The following is a 14,209-nucleotide window of genomic DNA, read 5'->3' as shown; positions in this document are numbered from 1 at the left end:
TGCAATAGTTTGATAATGCATGCAAGCAGGAAAGAATCATTTACTGGTTTTCTCTTTGACTAAAATTGCTTGAAAGCACACTAGAATATTGGAATTCACTTTTCTTCTCGCTTTAGAATGCTCTAAATTCTTTCTATATGCAAGGTATGAAAGAATGCCAATGAATTCTCATTTTATTACGATGCTATTAATTCATTCGTGTTGGACAAAGGTAGTCATTGGCGCCAATTTGAATTTCACCCGTTGCTCTAGCAATAGAAGGTCAGGATTGCTCATTGACCTTCCCTAAATAGTGACATGGCATCCTCATAAAGTCCCTTCTATCACCTTAGAAATTCATACTTTCTGGAGCATCTTTGGCCATCTTAGCTTTCTGTGTGGGATAAACTTCTATTATATATTTCCCTTGTTTTATTTATCCCACGATGTTATTCACCGTTTCTTCTATCCTCGCGGGATAATATTTTATGTGTTTACCTTGGAAACCTTATCTTGCATTGCTCCTAGTCCCCCATTTCACCTTTTGCCTACAAGCCCTCTTCTTTGATCTTTTATCATTTGCGAGATAAGCTTTTGAATTAGCCTTTTCTTATCCTGCAACACTTCTCTTATCCTCGTAGGAACGTGTGGGATAAGGCTTTCTCCTATTTCCTTCTTACAATTCTTATCCCACGGCCATCTTTGAGCAAGAGGAACACATCACGAGATAAGACTTCCTCTATGATCCTTCAACATTCTTATCCTGAGGTGCACCTTTGAGTATCAACATTGTTCTGGATCGCTGTTGCACCATGGGATAAGCCCTTTTACCTTTTGCTTAGGTATTTTCTTATCCCGCGACTTTTCTTATCTCCGCGGGGATGCGCAAGATAAGAAAATAATTGCATCCTTCTTTGTTGACTTATCCCACATTGCCCTATAATGCCATTCTAGTGGCTTGGAAACCCCGCAGGATAAGACTCCCTTTGCAGTTAAGTCAGCCCTTATCCTGCGGGCCCTTCATAGTGTTCCTGGTTCATTGCGAGATAAGCCTTCATCACTTTCTTCCTTTGACTGCTCCTTATCCCGTGGGCCTCTTTGCTCGCCTTGAAGTTGTCATGGGATAATGATTCCTTTGTAATCCTTTATTTCTTCTTATCCTGCGGTGCCAGACCATTGATGCAAATGTGTAGCAGGATAAGATGCACTCTTTGGATATTACCTTTTCCTTATCCCGTAGGGTTGGAAATCACATTGAAACTACCCGTGGGATAAGGGATAAGGGGTGCTTCCTCTTGAAATATTATCCCGCATGACCAAGCCACTTGGGGTTGGCACTTAAGTGATCATTTAGAACATGTGGAAAAATTCATGGGTTAAGTGGTTGTGCGATGGGCCTTCCTAGGGAACTAAAGGACTTAAGACCCAGGGTTTTTAGTAATACTTAGGAATATTAAGATAACCTTTACAAACAATAATTCGTAATGCAAGGGGACGGTAATCAGATGACAAAGAACCCCTTCAATCATCACTTAAGACACAGACACTTGCTATCATAAGTCAACAACAAGAAATAACATAGCCCAAGAGAACTAAAAGGAGGATTACAAACCCTAAAATCCCACCTTTCAGGAGACAAGCATTGCATAAAACCCAAATTTTTACCATATCCAACAAGAAGTTTCTTAGGAAATACAGGGTATTAGAAGAGGTTTATAAAAGATTTCAGTACAATGGCAAGACCATTGTATGATTTATTGACAAAAGATGTTGAATTCCAATGGACACCACAATGCTAGAAAGCCTTTTTAAAATTAAAAATAGCATTGACCCAAGCACTTGTTCTTAAAGGCCCCAATTGGGAACTCCCCTTTCATATCCATACTGATGCATCAGATTATTCTATAGGTGATGTTTTGGGACAAAAAAAAGCTAAATGTAGAAACTGTTGTTTACTGTATCAGTAAAAATTTGCAAGGACAAGAATTTAACTACACTGTCACAAAAAAAGAGATGTTAGCAGTCATATATGCACTTAATAAGTTCAAACACTACATCATTGGCTACCAAATCTTTGTTCATACAGATCATGCAACCATTAAATACCTCATAAATAAAACCTCAATTTCAGGGAGATTAGAAAGATGGATATTGTTGATGTAAGAATTTGATATCACCATTGTTGAAAAGCCATGGAAAGCCAATCTAGTAGCATATTTTCTATCAATATTAACAACAAATGAAGATCCACAAGTCATTGATGACTCATTTCTAGATGAAAATTTATTTTCTATTGCTATCTATACACCTTGGTATGCTGACATAGCTAACTACCTAGTTTCTCAGAGGATTCCTCCTCATTTCTCACCAAAAGAAAAGAGATTGCTTGTAGAAAAGAGCTTTAATTTCTCCAAGGTAACATGGTGCCTATTCTATACTGGACCAGACCAAGTAATGAGAAGGTGTGTCCGGGAGGATGAAACTTATGACATCCTACATGCATGCCATGATGAGCCTTGTGGAGGACATTTTTTAGCTAGAAGGACAACCATTAAGATACTCAATACAGGATACTATTGGCCTACCCTGCACAAAGATGCAACCAAAAACACCAAAAAATGATATAGATGCCAAAGAATGGGCAGACCAACAAGATCAGATGAAATGCCATTATATCTACAAGTAGTGGTAATACCCTTTGACAAATGGGGACTTCAATTTGTAGGGCCTATTGACCCTCCATCAAATGGAAAGTCTTACATCTTGGTCTGTATGACTATGTGATAAAATGGGTTGAAGTTAAGGCCATGAAGCATGCAAGGGATAACAAGGTAGCATAATTTCTTTATGAAGAAATCTTCACCCGTTATGAAGTTCCCAGAGAAATAGTAACAGATCAAGGGGCTCAATTTACCTCCACTATAATGCCCGCCAAAATACCCTAGAGAAAATAAGCTAAACTAACAACTAATGAAACACCTTTTTTTTTTTTAATGTAACAACTAATGTTCACTTAAACATATTTTATACAATGCGTGTAACAAACAACAACTCATTAATAACATGATAATAACATTAAACCATAATCCTTTATCAATACACAAACAAAACTACTAACAACATACACATTACTCTACATCCCTAGGGTATCTCAACGCCATTACTTAGTTTCCTTAAACCCAAGCAATAACATCTATGCATCATTACCTAATCTAAAACCATTACTATTTCAACATTCTCATATGCAATTCATTTACTTATTCCCTTAGAATTATATGCAGCTACATGATCATTGATTCACTCTATTCTAAGTTTAACCTCCTACTCAATGATATGCATTACTTGATACATCCTTTAATCATCTACATACATGGAATGCACTTAACATTTCCTTTCATATTACATGATTCTAAATGATTTCCTTTATTATGATATGCAAACCTTTTAACCTATTAGACTGCATGAAATCAATGCATAATAAATCCCATTTCTAAGGTACCTTTAAACTCCAATTCCAAGTGTTCCTACTATCCCTTAACCATTCAAATCCTTACGAACACTATGCAACCATCATGTTTATCTTTCACTAAATGCATAATATGGAATACATTCCTTTTAACACACAAGATCACTTATGAGATACTTAAACCCTAATATGTTCTTTTCTTTAAATTATTCCTATATGCTTAATGCAAAGTCCTAATGCCATTACCAATTAACCATTGTTATGCCTAACATTTAAATGCATTAACATGAATGAAAATCACATTTAAGAATGATAATATTTCAGACTTGATTAATCCTTATAATCATTCTACCATATAAGGTTCATTATCACCTAAGAATCCACTACAAGGCTAGTTTCCCATTTCTTTCAAATATCAATCAACACATACATGAACAAGTCTAGGCTATATGAAACCATTACAAGAATATGGATCTACATGAATCACTTTCATAACATCAATCACAAATATCTCAATTACATTACATTCATAAGCCTCAATCCAAGGCATCATCTAGGCTACATACATCATTTCGATTACATGAATTACCTAGCAAGAGCATAGCTCATCCATCTACTACATCTCCTATGATCATTAAAAGAGTAATTTACATCTCATATACATGAATATGCTACAATAGAATCCATAATCCATCATGATGAATAATCCACTTCCATGCAAGAAAGAATACCAACAAGGGAAAAAAAAAACCAATGATAAAAAGCACCAACCACCTGACCGTGTGGAACCAAAGGAACCACCCCCCATGCTAGGAGATGACACAAGGTCCCAACACACACTCTACATCTAGGTTGACACTTAATACCAAAAGACAAGATTGTGTGCAAGTAAAATTCATCTTAAAAACAACTATTCAATTAGAAACAAAGGGAAATCATGAATCCCTATCTAATCAAAGAATTCTAACAAACAGACAATGAAATAATGCAATATCAAACAAATAGGAATTAAAATCATTCAATAAAACTCTCTATTCCAAGATCGCATATAGCTTCCATTGCTCTTCTCTTCTCTGTGGTATGATGGCTCTCAGATATTGCGCTGGTAACCTGCAAGTGACACAAAGATTCAAAGTTCGTGATTATTGCAAATGGAGATTGGATGCTCAATTTATAGATTTTTGGAGAAGATTGATTGAAAGGTGGAACAAATTGATCAAGAGGTGGAACTCAGGTGAGCTCAAATGTAAATTGATAGTTGAACTGCTGATTTAGAGGTGAAACATAATAGATTGAATAGATTAATTGAGTCAACTGATTGAGAAAAAGCTAACCGAGGGAAGAAAAAGGATGATTGGAGGAAAATTAATTGATGACAAAGAAAACTTTATTTAGAAAAAGCTAACTAAAAGATGGAAATAGAGATTGGAGAGATAAATGATTTAATTAATTTAGCATGTGCTTGCATTTAGACTTAGATTTCAATTTAATCTTTGCATGAGATTTATTCAAATAATTGAATTTAATTCAATTTAGTATTTGAATATATTTAGAACTTGACTTTGATTTTCAATTTGATTTTTGAAATCATGCACATGTAATTGAATTTAGAAGAAATTAGAAGAAATTAGAAGAATTGGAATTGAAGAATTAATTAGTTAATTAAATAATTTAAAGAAACTATTTAATTATGTAGAAATGGAATTTAATTAAATAATAAAGATTATTTAAATTAAGGGAATTAAATCACAATTAATTAAATAATAAATATTTAATTAATATTTAGAAGAGGGTTGAATGATTAGATGATTAGAGATAGAAATTGAGAATTAATTTATTTAAATAATAAAGATTATTTAAATTGGGGAATTAATAAGAATTAATTAAATAATAAGTATTTAATTAACATTAGAAAATGGTTAAATGATTAAATGATGATAGAACAAGAAATATAATAATTAGTAAGATAATGAGGAAATATGAAATTAGAAGAATGTGATTAATTAACTTAATTAAATAATTAAATAATTATTTAATCAATTATACGAATAATTAGTACATGATCAATGAGACATTTTTAGGTGTCTACATTTGTCCCTCTTTGAGACAAAGTCAGAATGACATTATTTCAAAGAAAACAAAAAATTCTGTCCCCGTATGCCTTGGTACTGTTGTATAGTGTAAATATGCCCCCTTGGAAAAAGTGGTCGGAAAATTCAAAAATTGAGACCATGTTTTTGATACCAGTGGAATGAGTAAGCGTGTGAAATTTCATTCGATTTCGAGATCGTTTGAGTACACTACAAGTTGTTTGAAGCTGGCGGGGACCACGGGCGTCGAGGTGTCAAAAAAACCCTAATTTTGAGCTATAAATAGAGATTTTAGGTTTTCATTTGCTCATTTTGTATTTGGTAAGTTCTTTGTTTTCTGTGTGAATCTTGTGCTTGCTTGTGAGTATTTGATCATCATGGTTGCTTATAGAGCTCGATTGCACCTGTCTAATAGAGTACGATCATATCAGAGACCTCTTGGGACTGATGGCATGGTATTTTTTCAAATTTTTCTTTATTTTTTGCCCGTTTTTCAGTTTTTTTCCAAAAAATTTTAGTGATCATTTTTTGCTTGTGTCACGCATTAGCATATCGATTTTCACGCATTCGCATTAAATGTACTGCAAACGCTTTAACTGTTACACAATCGCCTTAACTGTTACGCATTAGTGTAGAATGTGCCGCACTTGTGCATATCATTATGCATAAGTGTTTATTGTTACACATGCGCTCATATCATTACGCATTAGCTATAAGTGTACCACATTAGTAATAACTATCACACATTCGTGATATGTGTAATTTTTGTCATGCGTTTGAAAATATTTTTGTTTTTCGTGATCCGATATCTGATATTTTCAACATTTTCTTGTTGCAAGAGAACATTGGAGTATTATACTGTCGATAGAGCAGACCAAGTGGATTTGATCTTCGTGCTGACTTGATGAGGAGATTGAGCATATCCGTCAACTCGGTTTATATCATATATTACACTTACCAGAGGTTACGGCCAACAGGGCCATGACTACAGCTTTGATAGAGCGGTGGCATTCTGAGACTTGTTCATTCCATCTTCCGACTGGGGAGGCATCCTTTACTTTAGAGGATGTATGGCGTATATTGTGTAATTCGATTCATGGTGAGAGAGTTGTGTATGACCATGATGATGGCATTGCTGGATTGTGTGCACTTTTTGAGTGTGAGATATAGGACGTGCAGATCAGTGGCCGTTATGACATCCCTTGGGCCCCCGGTTGGATTATGATGACATGACTATTGTACTATGCGGTGTTGTTGGCAATTTGTTGATACCTGACAGACGAGGTCATGGATTTTCAGTTGGATGGGGCAGAGCGCTCCATGATATGATTGTTCATCGATGAGTATATGTGTGGGGTCCATGTCTATTGGCCATGTTGTATTATCAGATGCATGGGATTGTATATCTTAGATATCGATCTATCAGTTGTGGTGTGAAACTGCACCAGACTTGGGCATGGGAGCATATTTCTATTTTGAGGCTTGTTATTCATGTTGATTTGCAACCTGGTGAGCCTTATGCTTTTAGGTACACAATAGGTATCAAACACTGGGGTTCAGGTAACACCTTGTATTGGAGACATCAATTGGACATACTGTAGCATTTTATTTGGAGACCGTACTTAGATTGCCCCGGTTGGGTGGATGACGCAGTGCACATGCCTTTCTACCGACAATAAAGATATCTGATTGGTAGGACTTTCGAGACCCAACAGATTATCGAGATGTATCTTCCAGGGAGGGTATCGAGATAGTTTGGTAAGGTACAGGTGACTCAAGTGGTTACCGCTTATTTTGCTTGTGTATCTCGAGAGGTATCTGCTTGGGGTGTTTGTATTTAGCCACATGTTGCTTTTGCTGAGTTTGATTCTCTTTAGCCATTACTCTGGGGTTGGGGTAGAGATGCAGTGGATCCAGGGATGACATCAGAGTATGATGCATGGTTTGCCAGACAGAGGCCGGTGCCACCGACTGATCCTGCTGTTCCGATTACAGCACAACAGATTCACCATTCTAGACAGCGGTTGAGGATAGACGCAGGGGAGAGAGTTAGTGGAGGAGGGGAGGGTGGATTCGAGGGAGGAGGTGAGGGAGATGAGGGAGAAGAGGGAGAAGATGTAGACATTGGTGGAGACACCGAGTCTATCAGCAGTGGGGATAGCAATGATTCTTCAGAGTCATCGAGTAGCGAGGATGGAGATGATGATGATGATATGCCGGAGCTAGAGGATGTGTCTAGTGTAGAGGGTGGGAGAGGACAGGTGGGCGATGAGGACGATTCGTAGATTCTTAGAGCGTGGATCCAGAGTTTGGAGGAGGAGGTCGCTAGACGAGATGTCGAGTGGGAGACCTGCCATGCAGATTACGGTGCGCTTGAGGCTGAGAGGGATCATCTCCAGAGGGAGAGAGATGAGGCAGTTCGGAGAGGTCAGATTACCATGGATGCATTTGATCATCTTTTTAGACCAGGTACAGATGCTCGCGACCAGGCAGATAGGCATTTCACCACTACACATGAGGCTATATACTATCGACAAGCTTATGAGAGAGCTATCCTTGAGGATCAGAGAGAGCCTAGTTTTAGTGCCTTTATGGGGAGGAGATTGAGTAGATATACTTCTTGACAGACTAGTAGTGGTGGCGTTATGGGACCACCTCGACATCCTGGGGCAGGATCTAGTGGACAGGATCCACCTGTTGACAGAGGCAGTGTTGGTTGAGACATTTTTGATCATGTTATTTGAGCCTTCAGGCCTGTTTATTGTATTCGTACACATTATCATTTTTGAGTTATATATATGATATGCAGGTTTTGGCATTGATCTATTTATGTTTTGTTTTCCATGTATGCTTATATGATGCTATGAGTTTTATGATGCATATCTATTTGATTCTATATGATTAATGAATGCAATGGTAGTACATGTATGTATTAATGATGTTATATGAATGCATATTAGCTGATATTTATGAATGCAATGGTACCTACATGAATGCAATGGAATCTATATGAAATTTATTTTTTGCTTTTGTATGATAATGGCTGAACAAATTTTTAACTCAGATACACCATGAAGAAATGTTAGTTAGATGATAGAGAGAAGAGATTGATGATAGAAATAATGTTAGAAAGAATGCGATTTAGAGACAAGATGAGAAATCAACAAAAAATGAGATGAGAATGAAATTGAAAGAATGTTGAACCCATGTCACATATTTCATTGTGCAATATATATTCATCACTGAGCCTTATTATTGAACAATGAAGCTTAGCACATCAGGGTATAAGGAACCAAGATGTAAAGATATTTCATTGTAGAAACAAACACATAGCAGACAAGGAGTGAACCCTCCATTCTGGGAATTACACTAGGGGTCGAGGTATGTGTGGTATCCAATAGCCAAATGATCCTATCACAGACACCCACTAGAGTAATTTCCCTAGAATTTCATCAGTTCACACCACAAACAACAAACAAAGAAAAATATAATGCCCATCATGACTCCTCTAGTCACTTGTGGACATCCTTGAGTAGCATAGGAACATAATCTATTGCTAATTGATAAAAGATAAAGACTAACCCAGACAAAATTCAGCAGCTATACTGACCTTGTGCCTTCGTTCTCAGTTGCTTGATGTGATGGTTGATAATGTCTAATCTCAGAAAGTTGTGGACCCGTTTAAGATTGACCTATCTAATTTCGAGTGTATCCTCTTCTGTTTAAGACAAGATAATAATCACTTGATATGGATATGATACGATTGATAAGACCGTTTGATCAGTTGATTGCAGATGTTTGATTGGATAGTCGTATCCTTTGTTAACTTCATGCAAAGTGTTTGCTGGATATCTGCTAGGGTATTTGTTTCTCACAAGACATTTTATTGCAAGTTTTTTTGATTGATTGATTTTTGATTTTTAGTTATTTTCCAAGAGCTTTTTTGATGTTTTTAGATTATGTAGATAGATATTTGAATGTTTTTGAATTGATTTTTACAGGAGATTGTTTTGTAGATGTTTTTGGTTGTTATGTTTTCCATATTTGAATGTTTTTTGATGGTTTTTTCAGGACATTATATGGATGTTTTTGGATTTTGAGTTTTTCATTGTTTTTGGATATTTTCGAAGGACGTTATATGAATGTTTTTGGTATTTCAAGTTTTTCAGCATTTTTTGGATTTTGAGTTTTTCATTGTTTTTGGATATTGAATTTTTTCATTGTTTTTGGATTTTTTAAGGACTTTATATGATTTTTTTGGATTTTTTTCAGGACTTTATATGATTTTTTGGATTTTTTCAATTATGCCCCTAGTGTGCAGACCTGTATGACACGATGATCTGTAGAATGCATGTGGAGACAAATGAATTTTTGACATGACCTATGTTAATGCAGTATGCATGATGAAGATGCATTTCCTATTCGAACAAGGTTGACTGTGTTTGTTTTAGCATTTGTAATATACTATTTGAATTGGAGGTGCAAAACATTTCATAGATAAGCGATCAATCGATCCCTAAGGTCCTTTGGAACATTCAACTCAACACACTTAGTGACTCAGATTTACAAATGGAGATGCAAAAAACTTCTCCATTGGTTCTTGAAACTTTGATCTTCTTTTGCCCATGTGTGTGCAGATGAGTTATATCCTTCTTTTGTGTTCACTAAATATCCTTAGCATCCTACATGACTAGCTACATGAATTATCCTATCTTCAAACACATCTCGAATAGAGCCTCGTTGCCAGCGAGCCTTGAGAGCTCTGATGAGGTTATAGACTATAATTTCTCAAATATTGCTCCATTGCCAGTAGGCATTCATAGCCCTAATGGAGTTACTTGCATGTTCCCATAGTCAAGATTTTTGTCGCACTTGTATGCATGATATTTCAATTATATATCATTGCACTTTTGCCTTGAGATGAATTTGGCATAGCTCTTTTTCTTTTTATTTTCTTGCCTTGACTTGTAAGTAATGAAACCTACTTGGATGTGACAATTATAGTGGCGTTGAAGTAGAATTTTAGATTTTTCACTAGTCATATGATCAATTAGGTGTCTAGAATGAATTAGAGATCTTCTTAATATGTTTGAGATATAATAATTGATAGATTTTGGGTTAACAAGTCTCAAATAGTGAAATCACTACCCAACCAAAAGTAAAGCATCATCACAGGGTAATGCTAAAAATGAATGACCTTAGAACCTCAAATACTTCATGTCCGAATATCTAAGAAAGGAGATGACCCTTGCTTCTCTTGAATGCAAAAAAATGATAAACTTGGACAGTTGCCTTGTTTTATTGGTGTTGCTATATGAAAATGCAGAAAATTTGTGAATGCGATGCATTTAAAAAAAAAAAGGAAACTATATGTAATGCAATGTTTTGAATAATATGATATGCAATGCGGAAAGTAAAACCTAAACTAACCCAACCCTTTAGGTATAATATCATTTAAGGTGCATGATGTTCATAGGGTCAGAGAGTGGATCCGCCTCCATGGTAGCCAAATTATATGCTCCATTGCCTATAACCCTTGTTATGATGAAAGAACCTAGCCAGTTAGGTTTGAATTTCCCTAGCTTTTCTCGTCCTGCTAGGTTCCTTTGATTCTCTTTAAGAACTAGATCTCCCACTTCAAAAGTTCATGGGCAGAACCATTTATTATAACTCCATCTCAGTCTGTTTTAATATCCTTGTAGATGATTGAATGCTATTTGTCTTTTTTCATCAAGCGTTTCTAGTTCTTGTAACCTTGCTACTCGGTAATCTTCCTCTGATATGATGTTTTGTAAGGAGACTCTTAGAGACGGTATTTCTATTTCAATGGGAAGTATTTCTTCTGTACCATAGACCATGGAATATGGTGTTGCTCCTGTAGGTGTGCGTACTCCTGTTCTGTAAGCCCAAAGAGTGGGATTTAACTGGAGATGCCAGTCCCGTCCTATGTTAGTGACAGCTTTCTGAAGAATTTTCAATATTATTTTATTTGTTGCCTCTACTTGTCCATTGCTTTGTGGATAATATGGCATGGCAAATCTCTGTTGTATGTGAAATTTGTCACACAACTCTTTCACTTCCTGGGTTTTAAATGGACGTCCATTATCTGTAACGAAGCACAGTGGAATCCAGTATCTACATATAATGTAGTTGAGCATGAATTTTTCTATCTATTTTCTAGTAGTGTATGTAAGAGGAATTGCCTCAACCCATTTGGTAAAGTACTCAGTGGCAGTTAAAATGAACTTGTGCCCATTAGAAGAAGTAGGGTTGATTTTACCCACTAGATCTAATCCCCATTGTGAAAATGGCCATGGTGACGTAATGGGTTGAAGATCTTGTGTTGGTGCATGAATGAGATCCCCATGAATTTGGAATTTCTTACATTTTTGTACATACTTATAAGTGTATTTTTCCATAGTTGGCCAGTAGTAACCTGTTCTCAACAATTTCTTTGACAATGGTGGACCACTTTGGTGAGCCCTGCAAATTCCATCATGGACTTCCTTTAAAGAAATTTGCACTTCATTCTCATCAAGACATCAGAGAAGAGTTCCATCGAAGCCCTTTCTATACAAAGTATCAGCTATAATGGTGTATCTAGATGCCTGATGAATAAAGGTCTTCTTTTGATTTCTGGACAGATCCGGTGACATGTACTGAGTATGTAAATATGTATATATTTCATTGTACCAAGGTGATTCTAGACCCACAATTGCACATACATATTCTGATAGGGGAGTCTCAAATGCCGGTAGCATCAACTGTTCTATGATGAACTCAAACTAAGTTTCATTAGCAGGCATATTCAGAAGAGATCCTATTGGAGCCATTGCATCTGCTGCCTTGTTTTGTATCCTTGGGATCTGTTCGAAGGTAATTTTGCTGAAGTGCTCCTTGTAATCTTCTACCAGCTTCTTATAAGGCATGAGTTTGTCATCCTTCATGTTGTAATCATCATTGACCTAGTTTACAATCAACTGTGAATCACCATAGACCTGTAATTATTGTATTCTCCACTGTACAACTGTACGGAGCCCTATGAGGAGAGCTTCATATTCAGCTATATTGTTTGTGCATTGGAAATTTATCCTAAATGACTTAGGTATAGAATCCCCTTGAGGGGTGATGAAAATAATCCCTGCTCCAGATCCATGACTTGTATATGACCCATCAAAATATAATTTCCACATTACAGATGCAGTTAATGTAAACATGGATTCATCTGGAAAGTCTATCAGCAACGGGTGACTGTCCTATAAAGGAGCCTCTGCTAATTGATCTACTATAATTTTTCCTTTGATGGCTTTTCAGTCTATGTATTCTATATCAAAATCGCTTAGGATTATAACCCACTTAGCCAATCACCTGGTCAATGTTGCTCTGCTCAATAGGTACTTGAGTGGGTCAAAGTGTGCAATGAGTTGTACCTTATGACTCAGCATGTAATGTCTGAGCTTTTGGGATGCAAAGATTACTACTAAGCATGCTCGCTCTATAGGGGTATAATTAAGCTCATAGCCGAACAAAGTCCTACTTATATAATAAATGGCTCTTTCTTTTCTTTTTTCGTCATGTTGTGCCAATAGAGCTCCTAGAGCTGAGTTTGTTGCTGATATGTATAACAATAGAGGTTTTCCTGGAGTAGGAGATATTAACACTAGTGTGTTTAAAAGATAATCTTTCAGAGGTTGGAAAGCTTCTTGGCATTGTTCTGTCCATTTAAAAGTAACTCCTTTCCTGAGTAAATGCTGGAATGGGTGACACTTATCTACCAACTGCACTATGAATCTCCTTATGGATTGCAGTCTTCCTTGTAACCCTCTTAGTTGTTTAAGTGTTGAGGGAGTTTGCATATCAATGATTGCCTTGACCTTGGCAGGGTCTATTTCAATTCCTCTGTTTGACACTATAAACCCTAATAGTTTACCTGCTATTACGCCGAACACACACTTCTTCAGGTTTAGTCTGACATTATACTGCTCCAACTGATCAAATATTTGTGCAAGGACCACAAGGTGACGTTCTCTTGTCTATGATTTAGCCAATATATTATCCACATAATATTCCATTATGTTGTGGATCATGTCATGAAACAACGTTGTCATGGTTCTTTGGTATGTTGCTCCAACATTTTTGAGACCAAATGGCATCACATTCCAGTAGTATGTTCCCCATGGGCATGTAAAGGCCGTTTTATGTTGATCTTCTGGTGCAATTTTAATCTGGTTGTATCCTGAAAAACCATCCATTAAGGATAGCATTTCATTTCCAGCTGTTAGGTCAACTATCATATCGATATTGGGTAGCGTGAAGTCATCCTTAGGACAAGCTTTATTTAGATCCCGAAAATCCATGCAAATTCTTATGTCTCCTATGGGCTTAGTCACATGTACCAAGTTGGATATCCATTCCGCATAGTCAATAGGTATAATGAAACCTACATCCAACAACTTTTGTAATTCTATTTTAACCAGTAATGCAATACTTGGATGCATTTTTCTCAATTTTTGCTTGTAGGTTTTAACTCCCGGTATCAAAGGTAAGTGATGCAACACTAATTCAGAGTCTAAGCCTAACATATCTGCATAGGACCAAGCAAAATTGATAGGTCATTTCTTGAAAAAATGTATGAATCTATCTTTTTCTTCTTTGCTTAGTGATTTTGCCAGAT

The sequence above is a fragment of the Cryptomeria japonica genome, chromosome 3 (assembly GCF_030272615.1).
Source record: "Cryptomeria japonica chromosome 3, Sugi_1.0, whole genome shotgun sequence".
NCBI classification, from domain to species: Eukaryota; Viridiplantae; Streptophyta; class Pinopsida; order Cupressales; family Cupressaceae; genus Cryptomeria; species Cryptomeria japonica.
This window is presented reverse-complemented; position numbering follows the sequence as displayed.